The 14309-nt window shown below is 44.3% G+C and overlaps 1 protein-coding gene and 1 long non-coding RNA gene across 4 annotated transcripts in view; one reads left to right on the top strand and one right to left on the bottom strand.

Annotated features, from left to right (window-relative positions):
* The window catches only part of HRH1 (histamine receptor H1), a 110047-nt gene that overhangs the window by 7064 nt on the left and 88674 nt on the right, over window positions 1-14309 (bottom strand). Inside the window, exons 1-2 of one of the 3 annotated variants that reach the window (XM_031662475.1) lie at window positions 3231-3543; window positions 1988-2509 (exon numbers count right to left, since the gene is read on the bottom strand). The exons of 1 other annotated variant lie outside the window; for it this stretch is intronic. The gene's annotated coding sequence lies outside the window, so the exon portion shown is untranslated. Of the gene's footprint in view, window positions 1-1987; window positions 2510-3230; window positions 3544-14309 lie in introns of those variants that run through there. One more of the 3 variants, XM_021933161.2, reaches the window with a different exon arrangement.
* On the top strand, window positions 418-4843 carry LOC110742223. The gene is made up of 3 exons (XR_002519662.2): window positions 418-707; window positions 3539-3730; window positions 4599-4843. It is a non-coding gene; the product is annotated as an uncharacterized LOC110742223 (long non-coding RNA).

The raw sequence follows: 14309 nt of genomic DNA on the forward strand, positions 1-14309 counted from the left end.
CTGGAGTGCAATGGTGCGATCTCAGCTCACTGCAACCTCCTTTCAGAGATGATAAATTCCTCTTTAAAAAGCTTTAGTTCCCTGTTCTTTGTTTCTTAAGACCAACTTCCTTGTACTTCCTTGTCCCCTAGCTACCTGTTCTGTAAACAGCCTTCCTGCCTTTGCCATGCTCAGACAAGTCCAGATATGCCTTCCCAGCTAGTAATGGACAGTCCCTCTTCCTTCCCACCTAATAGACCCTATTCAATTTTAAACCTTAGCCAATCAAGTTAGCTTAGATTGTGAGGTCCAACCCCAGCCAATGGGGAAAGGATACAGAAGTGCTAGGAACTGCCTTAGGGAGTAAAAACCCCTGCCCTACCCTGCTTTGTGTGCTTTTGTGATTGTGACTGCTGCAAGCTGCACCCTTCTGCAGAAGTAAATTTGTCTTGCTGAGGAATTTTCTGCCTACGTGCTGTTTTTATTTGAGGCACCAGGCACTTGTTTCTAACAAATTTGGGGGTTCGTCTGGGATTCCCATTCTCCTCCTAGGAGGGGTCTCAGATCATCTCTCTTGAGGAGACGCAGCCCACTGCTTTGTTGAGGTGGCCTCAAGGGTAAGGGATTGAGACCCACCTGGTGTGATGAATAAACCTGGATTCCAGCAATGCGGGAAGAAAAGGCCTACAGATACCGTGGTGACCAGGTAACTCTGTACACAGACCAAGGTAAGAAAAACCTTGGGGGCGGTGAAGTATTTCCTTGGTGGTCGGGACATCCTGGAGGTTGAAAGCGAGGGAGTAAGATGCACAATTGAGTGCAGAGCAAGTGCAGAGTCTGGATCTGATTCTGCAGTCACCTCATATGGCTTGAAGGCAGTTTGCCTGTTGTGGCGTTTATATCAACCTGCCTATGCTAAGAGGGACCTGAAAATTACCACAAGGGAAGCAGATGAAGGATGAAGCGAAAGCTGAAGAGTGTGAGAAATCTCTAGTAGGAGAGGTTGAGCCCCACAGACTCGCTAGGGTGCAAGAAATCTCTAGTAAGAGAGATTGAGCCCCAGGGATAAACACTTTCTCCAGGATGGGAAATACAGCAAGTAAGACAAAAGATAGGAAAAATCATGATCATGATAATATCCCCTCTGATAGTCCCCTAGGCCTAATGTTAGAATATTGGAAGGATAATGGAAGGACCAAACACAAGAAAAAGCAGCAAATGATAAAATACTGCTCTTTTGTTTGGACTAAAGAACCTTCCTCTCCCCCAAGCAGCTGCCACCACAGACCCTTCCCCTAAACCTAAAAAAGGAGGTTAAACAACTCTTAGATGACCCTTATGGAGTGGCAGATCAAATCAATCAGTTTTAGGACCCCAGTTATATACTTTGGATGAATTAATGTCTATCTTAGGCATCCTATTCTCAGGAGAAGAAAGGAGCATGATACGCAGGACCGCTATGACCATTTGGGAATGTGAACACCCTCCTGGTCAGAATGTTCCAGTGGCTGGACATAATTCCCAGCCCAAGATCCTCAATGGGATAACAACAATATAGCCCATCGAGGAAGTATGAGAGACCTTAGGGAGATGGTAATAAAAGGAATTTGAGAATCAGTGCCCCACACCCAAAATCTTACCAAGGCCTTTAATATAAAACAGGGAAAAGATGAGGGACCAATAGAATTTTTAGAAAGGCTTAAAGAGCAAATGAGAAAAATATGCTGGCCTAGAATCAGAAGACCCCCTTGGACAAGGAATGTTAAAGCTCCACTTTGTTACCAATAGCTGGCCAGATATTACTAAGAAATCACAGAACAAATGTCTCAAATGTGGAAAAATAGGTCACTTTAAAAGACAATGTCCCACATGGGAAAAAGAAGAAAAATCATCCCACTTATGGCTTTTGAAGACGACTAGGGAAATCAGGGGCTCTATCTTTTTATATTGAGTCCCACCAAGAGCCCTCGGTAAATTTAGAAGTGGGACCTAAACCTGAGCTTATTACCTTTTTAATCGAGTCAGAAGCAGCTCACTCCTCAGTTTGTTATCTTCCATCTAGTGTAACTTGCTCACAAGAAAAACTTTTTATCTCTGGGGTTAAAGGAGAAGGATTTAGAGCAAAAATCTTAAAGGAGACAAAAATGAAATATAAAAACTGATCAGCTAGTATCAAATTTCCATTAATTCCAGAAGCAGGGACAAATCTATTAGGAAGCGATTTAATACTAAAATTAGGCTTAGGCCTCCAAATCAATTATGGAAAATTCCTCCCCTCCCCTCCCTAATCTTGCCCACCACTGCAGACGAAGAACACATTTATCCCGAGGTATGGTCAAAAGATGGGATCAAGGAAAGTTACAGATTCCTCTGATTCATGTTAAATTTAAAACCCCTGGGGAAGTAGTAAAGCGAAAGAAATACCCTATTCCTTTAGAAGCCAGGGTAAATTCAAAACCTGTAATTGAAGGTCTTCTCCATGATGGGCTTCTTAAATCCTGTATGTCTCCCTGTAACACTCCAAAACTGCCTTTAAAGAAGGCAGATGGGTCATACTGGTTAGTGCAAGACCTTAGAGCTATTAATCAGATAGTACAGTAATTGATTTAAATTATGCCTTCTGGGCTTGTCCATTAGCAGAGGGCAGCCAGGACCTATTTGTCTTTGAATGGGAAGACCCTCACTCCAGTTGAAAACAGCAATACCGATGGACAGTCTTACCCCAGGGGTTTACAGAGTCTCCAAATTTATTTAGTCAAATATTAGAACAAGTGCTAGAGAAACTTTCCCTGCCCTCGTGCATATGCCTCCTCCAGTACATGTATGATCTTCTAATTTCAGGAGATGATAAAAAAGAAGTAGCAGCCTTCTCAACTCATGTCTTAAATTTTCCGTGGGATGAAGGGTTAACAGTCTCAAAAAACAAACTCCAATTTGTAGAACCTGAAGTAAAATATTTAGGGCATTTAATTAGCCAAGGCAAATGGAAAATTGGGCTTGAACGGATTGAAGGAGGATTAGTCAGATACTGTCATCTATGGATAGACTCTTATGCCCTGGAAACAAAATTCTCATACAAAAAGCTCACACAAGACGGGCCAAACCCCCTCATTTGGCAATTACCAGAAATCCAACAAGTGGAAAGGTAAAACATCTGTTAGTAACTGCCCCTGTCGCAGCTTTACCCTCCTTAAGCAGCCATTCCATCTTTTTGTCAATGTAAACAAGGGCGTAGCCTTAAGAGTACTTACCCAAAAGCATGGAGGCCACCAGCAACCCGTAGGCTTCCAGTCAAAAATTCTTAACCCAGTGACCCACGGATGGCCCAAATGCATTCAATCTATAGCGGCAACTGCTTTGCTAACAGAAGAAAGTGGAAAAATAACTTTTGGCAGAAACCCCATTGTGAGCACACCTCACCAGGTCAGAACTATCCTAAATCAGAAGGCAGAAAGGTTGCTTACTGACTCAAGAATTTTAAAATACAAGGTTATCTTGTTAGAAAAAGATTATTTAATCCTAACTACTGATGATTCACTTAACCCTGCTGCCTTAACAGGAAATTCAAATGCAGAAAAAAACCCATGCCCCAGACCAGAAGAACTGGGGCATAGATGTTCAGATAAACTCCCTTTCAAACCGGAAGACACCTTTTTGTAGATGGTTCTTCTCAAGTAATAAAAGGGAAAAGGCATAACGGGTACTCAGGAGTAGACGGAGACACCCTACCTAATGACCGATCTGAGCAAACGTGAGTTGTTTACAGTAAATCAAGCCTTAAAATTTCTGCAAAACCAGGAGGGAACTATTTATACTGACTTCAAATATGCCTTTGGAGTAGTCCACATCTTTGGGAAAATTTGGGCACAGCAAGGCTTTATTAACAGTAAAGGGGCCAAAACTTAGTCCACACAGACTTGATAATCCAAGTACTAGAGAACTTACAGCTGCCAGAAGAGACAGCAGTTGTTCATGTTCCGGGTCACTAGAAGAATCTTTCCTTTGAGAGCCGAGGGAATAATCTAGCTGACCAAGTGGCCAAACAAGTTGCCTCTTCTCAAGCAGCACCCATTTGCCACCTAACCCTTTATCTTTCCCCTCCAGCTACAGTCCCTATTTTCTCCCCCAGAGAGCAAGAAAAGTTAAAAGAAATAGGAGCCAAAGAAAGCCACGCGGGAAAATGGGTACAATCAGACAAGACGGAAATGCTGTCTAAGCCCCTCATGCGAGACATATTGTCACAACTACATCAAGGAACTCACTGGGGCCCCCAAGCTATGTGTGATGCAGTCCTCAGAGTCTAGGGATGCATAGGAATTTATACCCTTGCTAGACAAGTTGCAGACAGTTGCACAGTGTGCAGAAAAACCAAAAAACAACCTAAAGAAAATAGGAATACCACATGCCGTGCATCCACCTTCATCAGGGAGAGTAGAAAGGCCTATTGCCCTGTTGAGAGTCCGAACTGCTCCCCGAAAAGATATAGGTCTACCCCCTTATGAGATGCTTTTTGGATTGCCTTATCTACATTCTACTACTGATCTTCCTACATTTGAAACAAAAGATCAGTTTCCTAGAAACTATGTATTAGGTCTATCTTCTATCCTTTCCTCCCTCAGGACTCAAGGCCTCCTAGCACAAACTCCAACCCTTGAATTCCCAGTTCATCAACACCAGCCTGGAGATCACATCCTTATCAGAAGTTGGAAAGAGGGAAAGCTCGAACCCACTTGGGAAAGACCTTACCTAGTGCTCCTCACAACTGAGACAGCAGTCCAGACCACTGAGAGAGGATGGACCCATCACACCCGAGTACCCTCTCCAAAGTACCTACCCTGGACAAAGTAACATTAAAGAGAAAAGCTTAATCAGCCTCTTCCTCCTTTTCCTCTCTCCCCCAGATACCCCACATATTATTATTAATGTTACTAAGTCTAACTCACCTCAAACTATCACTTTCGATGCTCGTCTTGTTATACCCTGTGGAGATCTGCAGGGTCAAAGACAACCCTACTTCAGAAAAGTATCTTTGTCCTTCCTGGCTCTCCTCAGACTGGAAATCCGTTAACTGGGATCAATTAGTCTGGGAAGATTTTAATGGAGATTCCGTTAATTGGGAATCTTGTCCTCCTAAAGCAGAGCATCAGCATCTCTGCCATAGTTGGTCCAATGTTCTACTGACCACCAAAAACCAGGGATGGATGGCCCCAACGAGTAGTTGTATATTCCTGAAACCATACATTTGTTTCACTAAAGGGAGTACTCCTCCCAATTGCCAATATAACCAGTGTAATCCTGTACCAATTTCCATTGCTATCCCAACTTTTCAAGGTTCTTACCCTTCCTTGAGCCGTTTTTATGGTATAGGAGCAGAAGTCTCAGGGACAGACCCTATAGAGTATTTCGAAATGCGCTTCATCGATCCTCCACCTCCTTCATCCCCTTCTCCCTCTCCTCCTAAACCCTCTTCTAACCAAACCTTTTCTCGCTTCATACCCAATGATAAAACTAAAGTAGCCATTATAGAAGTTAAAGATTTAAAGCAAACTCTAGCTATTGAAACAGGATATCAAGATCCAAATGCCTGGTTGGAATGGATTAAATATTCCATCTGCAAGCTAAATAAAAGCGACTGTTAGGCTTCTGTGACAGGTAGGCCAGAAACCCAAATTTACCCTTCCCACTTGGATGGTCTTCTGACCAACGAGGCATGACCTGGATGATCGCTGTCTTCCAGAACCCCAGAGCCTGGGGTAATGAGTCATGCAAGATCCTTCTACTGCTGTTCCCTTAAGACCAATTTCCTCAAAAGCCCTGCGGGTCAGCCCCCGAGGGCCATCCAGCCTCCAGCCCCTGATGTTAACTTCACCTCTTGCCTTTCATGGCAGGCAGAGAAGTTAGCATTCCTTGGAGACCTAACAGGGTGCAGTGAAACCAAGCCTTTTCAAGAGCTTAGCAATCAGTATGCCCTTGTTCATTCCTGAGCAGATGTGTGGTGGTATTGTGGAGGATATTGCTGGCTACTCTGCCAAGTACCTGGAGCGGCACTTGTGCTCTAATTCAGTTGGCTATCCCTTTCACCTTGGCATTTCATTGACCAAGAAAGCTGAAGACAGAATATCATAAAAAGAGAGATGTCCCTCATGGATCCTTTGATCCTTATGCTATTATAGATGCTATCGGAGTACCACAAGGGGTACCAGATGAATTCAAAGCCCGAAATCAAACAGCTGCAGGATTCAAATTTATGTTGTTCTGGTGGTCAACTGTAAACAAGAATGTAGCTTGAATAAATTATATCTATTATAATCAACAACGCTTTGTTAATTTTACTAGAGTTGCAATTAAAGGAATAGCTGAACAATTAGGCCCTACCAGCCAAATGGCTTGCGAAAACAGAATAGCCCTTGACATATTAGCTGAAAAAGACAGGGTTTGTGTCATGATTGGAGTCCAATGTTGTACTTTTATTCCTGATAACATCGCCCCGATGGAACAAAAACAAAAGCCTTACAAAGCCTTACTTCCTTATCAAATGAGTTAGCTAAAAATTCTGGAATAGATGACCCCTTTGCAACCATCTAGAGAAATGGTTCAGGAAATGGAAAGGAATTATGACCTCAATATTCACCTCCCTTATAATCGTTATACATGTGCTCATTCTTGTAGGATGCTGTATCATACCCTGTATTCGTGGTTTAGTGCAAAGACTTATAGAAACAGCACTCACAAAAACCTCCCTTAATTCACCCCCACCTTCTTCAGATAAACTCTCCCGTCTTGACGCCCAAGAAGAACAACAGACATGCATAGGCATTTTGAAGAGGAAAAACTATAAAATCAAGAGGGGGAAATTGTCAGAGATAATAAATTCCTCTTCAAAAAGCTTTAGTTCCCTGTTCTTTGTTTCTTAAGACCAATTTCCTCATACCTCCTTGTCTCCTAGCTACCTGTTCTGTAAACAACCTTCCCGCCTTTGCCATGCCCAGACAAGTCCAGATATGCCTTCCCACCTAGTAACAGACAGTCCCTCTTCCTTCCTGCCTAATAGACCCTATTCGATTTTAAACCTTAGCCAATCAAGTTAGCTTAGATTGTGAGGTCCAACCCCAGCCAACAGGGAAGTGCTAGGAACTGAATCAGAGATAAAAACCTCTGCCCTACCCTGCTCAGTGTGCTTTTGCTATCGTGACTGGCGCAAGCTGCACCCTTCTGCAGAAGTAAATTTGCCTTGCTGAGGAATTTTCTGCCTATGTGCTGTTTTTCTTTGCAGCACCAGGCACTTGTTTCTAACACTCTGCCTCCTGGGTTCAAGCAATTCTCCTGCCTCGGTCTCCCAAGTAGCTGGGATTACAGGCATGCACCACCACACCTGGCTAATTTTGTATTTTTAGTAGAGACAGGGTTTCACCATATTGGTTAGGCTGGTCTCGAACTCCTGACCTCAGTGATCCACCTGCCTCAGCCGCCCAAAGTACTAGGATTACAGGCGTGAGCCACTGCACCCGTCCAAGAAAACATTTTTTAAAAAATTATGTATACACTATTTATCACCTAACAATTATATTTGACAGAAAATGATTCAAGCAATCCTCCCACCTCAGCCTCCTGAGTAGCTGGGAGGGACCACAGGCACGCACCACCATGCCTGGGTAATTTTTTGTATTTCCTGTAGAGAGAGGGTCTCACTGTATTGCCCAGGCTGGTCTCAAACTCCTGGGCTCAAGCCATCTGCCTTCCTAAGCCTCCCAAAGTGATGGGATTACAGATGTGTGAGTCACTGTGCCCAGCCATGATTTATTTTTATTAAAAAAATCTGTATTTTTCCTTTTTCTTTAAAGGAAGAAAAGTTATGACTGAATTGACATCACTGAACTAAAAATTACTGTAGCACTTTAAACATTTAGGGGTGAAATCTAACAATGTCTGCAACATACTGTGAAATGAATAAAAAAATAGCTTGAATCGATAGTTCTGGTCAGTGAGATGACTAATGTAAAGGCTTTTCCCTCCCTCAGGGACCTGCATTTTGAAAAATCTGGTCCCTGAGGTTTTCCTTGCATAAATTCCAAAGAAAAGTCAGATATTCTGGCCAAGAGTGTGGGAGATATTTGGGGACATGGATCCCATGTCACTGCATGCTACTCAGGAGACCCCGCTGGGTCTGAGGTGCCCTCTCTGAGGATAAAACCATGCCTATGGAAACAGTGCTGGACAGAGGGTGTGCTCTGGGCAGAGAGAATAAAAGCTAGAGGAGCCACGTGAGATGAGGGTTTGTCTGCAAGGAAGTTGGTCACCCATAGGTCATCCCTAGCTCTGTGTCCTCAGAGTAGCAGCCTAGAGAGAGCTCTGGAGGCAGGAACTGAGTCCTCACCCATGCTCTCTGCTCTGCTGCTCACTGGGCTGTGTGAGCGGGTGTGAATGTGTGAGTGAATGTATATGTGCATGTGTGTGTGTGTAAATGTCTGTGACTGTGCGCGAGAGTCTGTGTGTGTGTGTATGTGTCGGTGTGTGTAAGCGTGAATGTGAGTGTATGTGTGTAGGTGTGTGTGTGGTTTTTGAGTACATGAGTGTATGAGTGTGTATGAGTGTGAGTGTATGTGTGTGTGTGAGCGTGTGCACCTTGAGTAAACAGCTTGGGGTATCAGTTTTTTCACCTTTCAAGTAGGGAGAATAGTAAGCCCTCCTGCCTAGGCCATTGGGAGGATCAATTGAGACAGTGGAGTGGGAAAGTGCTGCGATTAATTGGTGAAAAGCAGAAATGGACCCTTCTTCTGTAAGAATGTACAAGCAATCCATCATTTTTGAATTAGGGCGATGACTCCATTCCAAAACCATTAGATGGGGAGGGGCTTTTACTAGAGTGATTACAATCTAATCCCATCAGGTCCATGTGCCAGCAAACAACCCAGTCAGTGTTCCTTGCACATCCTGTGCCACCAACGAGGCAGCTGAAACAGTAAGGAGCCAAGCCCCAGGGCTGCCGCTTCTCACACATCAGTTACTAAATGCCCACAGGCCCAAGAGAAATATCTGATGATCCCCAAGGTGGAGAGGAGGAAACGGTCAGCTCAAGCTCAGGAGGTGAAGCAGCTTACTCAAGGTCACACAGCTGGGAAGTGGTTGCTAAATTAAGATTTGAACCTAGGTCTATCTCACTCAGGGTTTCTCTGTTTTTTTTTAGACGAAGTCTCATTCTGTCACCCAGACTGGAGTGCAGTGGCATGATCTTGGCTCACTGCAACCTCTGCCTCCTGGGTTCAAGTGATTCCCCTGCCTTGGCCTCTTGAGTGCCTGGGACTACAGGTATGCACCACCATACCCGGCTAATTTTCGTATTTTTAGTAGAGACGGGGTTTTGTTATGTTGGGCAGGCTGGTCTCAAACTCCAGGCCTCAAGTGATCCGCCTGCCTCGGTCTCCCAAAGTGCTGGGATTACAGGCATGAGCCACCGCACCTGGACCTAACTCAGGGTTTCTTAACCTTGGTCCTCCCATATGACATTTGGGCTGCATGACTCTTCATTGTGGGGAGCTGTCCTGTGCACTGGGTGATGACATTTATTTAGCATTATCCCTAGCCTCCACTCACTTGATGCCAGTAGCTGCGAGTCCCCAGTCATGACAACCCAAAATGTTACCAGACACTGCCAGGTATCCCCTGGGGGTTAGAATCACTGATCTAACCGAAGAACATGCACCCTGAACTACTCCACTCCATTGCCAACCAAAGAGTGCAGCTTTCAACTCAAAGTAAGGCAGAACTTTCTAAAAATAGATGTTATCCAACAATGCAACAAGTTACCTTTTGAAAGACAGTAAGCTCCCCAACATGGGAAGCATGCAAGAAGAGGCAACCTGGATCTGATTCCAAATTAGAAATACTCCAAACTTTCTCAAGGGCAATGCAATTATTTACCTAAATAAAACTCAGCAACGTTGTTTTAGATAAAGCACCTACTACAGTGTCTGGCATACGTGAGGTGCTCAATAGCAGTGCTTATGTTTTCTTCCATTTCTTGGTGAGCACCACCATCCTGTACCTGACCCCATTCAGGATTAGAGGACTCATCCTTGACCTTTCCTTGTTTTTCACTGTGGTGGAAGCTGCTAATAATAGTCTCCTCTCATGTCTAAGACTAGAACTCTGCTTCTCAGCTGAGTATACAACTGCCTGGAATAGAAACTACATTTCCCAGACTCCTTTGTAGCTGGGCGTGACCATGTGACTAAATTCCAATGGGATGTAAATCCAAGTGTTGTTTGCAACTTCCAGAAAACAGCCTTAAAATAAAGGTGTGTTCTTTTCTTTGGCCTTTCATTCTTCTAGCTGGCTGGAATGTGGATATGATGAGTAGTACCTAAGCAGCCATCTTGGGGACCATAAGGAAAAGTCACACAATTAGGAAAGTGAAGCGGCCATTGGGACAGACTTGAGGTCCCTGATGATCAAGGGGCTGCCATTATCAGATAGGACTGCCCACCTCCGGACCTCACGTCTATTTCATGGAAGCCATTGTTAGCTAGTGTTTTCTATCACATACAGCCAAATCAAATCCTAATTGAAATACTGTCCCTGACTTCAAGGAGTTGGTAAATTAGCATGCGAAGAAATACACAAGATAAACAGCATCAAAACAATTAAATTAAAAATCCTAGAATGCAGCTGGGACAAATGTGGTGACTGAGGTAAGATCAAAGCAGGTAGCTGGAAACAGAGGGAAGAACTGCCTCTCTCAAGGCAGCATGAGGATGTCAGAAAGGACATCAGAGAAGAAGTGATAGGCAAGCTAGGCTCTGAAGGATGGGTGGAAGTTCGCCAGCAGGAAGAAAGTGGTATTTAAGGCTCAGTAGAAGAAAGAACCAAAGTACACAGCTGAGTTTGAGGAATTGGGAGGAGTCATTGGAAGTTCCTGGAGCACAGAATGGCGAGTCTGGAAGTACACGTTGGGACCAAGGTGTAAGTAAGCTCCTTTACACGTTGATGCTGTTCCCCTGCCTAGAACATTCTTTTGCCTTGAAACTCTTACTTCTTCCTTTCTCTTGGTATCCTCAACTTCTAACATGCCCCTCTTATATCAACTTTCTTGTGGGATTATCATTCTTCAGCTGATTCTCCTCCAACTAAATGCGGAGCAACTCTAGGCCATGGGGGATGTCCACTATTTCTGCCTGGAATAGAAAGTGCACTTTGAAGTGCAATACCATGGGGACATGCCCCTCGCTGACAGCAGGGACCCTGCATTTTCGCTTGCCGTCATTTCTCCTGAGCCTGGCACCAGTCTGGCACATGACAGGTGCTCAACAGAGGTTTACCAGATAAGCCCTAAAAAATGAGACCCGGGGTCGGACGCAGTGGCTCACACCTGTTATCCCAGCACTTTGGGAGGCCAAGGCAGGTGGATTGCCTGACGTCAGGAGTTCGAGACCAAGCTGGCCAACATGGCGAAATCCTGTCTCTACTAAAAACACAAAAATTAGCCAAGCATGGTGGCGTGCACCTGTAGTCCCAGCTACTGGGGAGGCTGAGGTAGGAGAATCGCTTGAATCCAGGAGGCAGAGGTTGCAGTGAGCCGAGATCATGCCACTGTACTTCAGCCTGGTGACAGAGCGAGACTCCATCTCAAAACAAAAACAAAAACAAAAAAACAGAAAGACCCAAACCAATACAGAGCAGCAGAAGCCAGCGTAGATGTACTAAGTGCAGAAAGTGTAGGCACAATTTTCAAAAGGAAGTTCAGACTTACAGAAGTTTGAAGTAGGATTTATCCCATTGACGAATACTGTTCCATACCTTTGGGTCCACTTTTCTACTTTTCCCTGACCACTTCATAGTTAGAAATTCATCTCATGGTAATCTAAGGTGTAAATAAAGATTTATGCACAAATATGCTCACTGCAACATTATTTACGACAGGAAATGAAGGGAAATGAGCTGGCATTTGGGAACTAAATGTATCTTGAGATAGTGCATCTGGAGCTGGTTCCTTTCGGCGGGTTCTTGGTCTAGCTGACTTCAAGAATGGAGCCGCGGACCTCCGCGGTGAGTGCTACTGCTATTTTTTTTGGCAACTGAGTTTTGCTCTGTCACCCAGGCTGGAGTGCAGTGTCGCAGTCTCGGCTACTGCAAGCTCCGCTTTCCATGTTCACACCATTCTCCTGCCTCAGCCTCCCCGAGTATCTGCGACTACAGGCACCCGTTACCAGGGCCAGCTAATTTTTTGTATTTTTAGTAGAGACGGGTTTTCACCATGTTAGCCAGGATGGTTTCGATCTCCTGACCTGCCTGCCTTGGCCTCCCAAAGTGCTGGGATTACAGGCATCATCCACGGCGCCAGCCAACTGTTACAGCTCTTAAAGATGGCACAGGCCCAAAGAAAAAGCAGCAGCAAGATTTACTGTTAAGAGCAAAAGAACCCTTCCACAGCCCAGAAGTGGACCCAAGCAGATTGCCCCTGATGGGCTGGGGTGGCCCGCTTTTATTCCCTTATTTGTCCCCGCCCATGTTCCATTTTTGTCCTATCAGAGTGCCCTTTTTTCAGTCCTCCCTGCTATTGGCTACTTTTAGACTCCTGCTGATTGGTGCGTTTTAGAAAGCGCTGATTGGTGCATTTTACAATCTCCTTGCTAGCTACAGAGCAGAGCCTTGACTGGTGCAGTTTACAATCCTCTGGTAAGACAGAAAAGTTCTCCAAGTCCCCACTCCACCCAGGAAGTACAGCTGGCTTCACCTCTCAGTAGCTACAGAATAGAATATCATGGGGTCATTGATAATCATTACGGAGCACCAGCAATGAGACAGAAAAGTGCTTATGATGAAATTACATTTATAGAAGACGTGGTTTATTTGCACAGGACAAAGTTAATTCTGTTAACTAACAGGCTTCTATCCAGGGTGAATCTTTGTTACATCAACCATGGTTTTCTCTGGGTACTGGATGATATTTATTATATTTGGTATTTCTCAGGATTTCAACAATGAGATTGTCTTCATTTTATAATAGGGAAAATAAGAGCTAACTGCATTCATTTTGAAAAAATAAAATAAAATAGATTTCTTTGATAAAAAAATAAAAATAGATGTTTTCCACATACTTAGCACATCTTTTATTTTCTCTAGTACAAAGTGAGAGTTTGGGATTCCTTTCTTGATTCATTCTAAACTGCCTCACCTGCTACTCCCCAGTCCAAACTGCTCTATCCTCTTCCTCATTTGTGGGCTGGTTATTCTAGTCAAGTAAGTCAGAGCATTAATTTCTTTGATCTAATTCTGAGAAAGAGGTGTCATGCATGAAAGTGCTCCAGTACTGCATAGTCTCATTAAGTCTGGCCAGGTCATAATTTCCATGAAACACCCAGGCTTATCAATGCCACTGGTTGTGATGAATAGAGCAGACTGCAAATAGCAAAATGCCATTATGGGCCTAGTATTACAGGAACCTGACTGACTTAGAATCTAGAGGAGTTCTGGCTTAAGAGTCAGCCCCTGGGTAAGATGCAAGAGGCAGATGACCTTGTGGGCAGGCAGAGGCCCCAGTGGGTTTTCCAGGGGTGGAGGTACACATGCAAAGAGTCTACAGAGTCAGAGAAGAAAAGCTACTAAGAACAGAGGACTGCGTGTGGAGCAAGAGGGAGTGGTGGGGACCGAGGTAACCTGGAGAGCCTGTTCTCTGTTTGAAGGGGCAGCTGCCACTCACATGCCACCAACTGCTGCAGACTCAGATCTGCCTGTTTTTAAAAGGAAACACAAAATCTGGAGTTTTTACATGAAATATTTTAGTTTTTAAATGCTGTCAATTATTCAACTGAAATGTTTCATTTGTCTTCTTGAACACTACACAGGGTAAAAAAAACCCACAAATTTTGCAAGCCCCCAGGTAGAAACCTCAAGCTGGTTCATAGGGGATGCAGAATGCTGAATATGAGATAATGACCCAGGAGTGGACACCTTTTGGGGTATTTGCCCAGCTCAAGTCAAGCCTCCTCTCTGAGAACCATCATCTCACCTAGGGTGGGCTCTGGCAGCCATAATTATACTATGTAACCCTGACCCCTGGGCACACCTGATTGAACCAGAAGTTGTCCTCTGACCCAGAACAGACCAGTCAGCCCAATCCTCTCTTCTGGAACTCTGGGATTGGAGTTGTGCCATCAGGACAGTCTGTTGGTCTCATATATCTGATATATATCTGATGTATCAAGAAGACAAATGAAACAATTGAATAATTGACAACATTTAAAAACTAAAAGAGTTTGGCTGGGCGCGGTGGCTCAAGCCTGTAATCCCAGCACTTTGGGAGGCCGAGACGGGCGGATCACGAGGTCAGGAGA

The sequence above is a fragment of the Papio anubis genome, chromosome 2 (assembly GCF_008728515.1).
Source record: "Papio anubis isolate 15944 chromosome 2, Panubis1.0, whole genome shotgun sequence".
NCBI classification, from domain to species: Eukaryota; Metazoa; Chordata; class Mammalia; order Primates; family Cercopithecidae; genus Papio; species Papio anubis.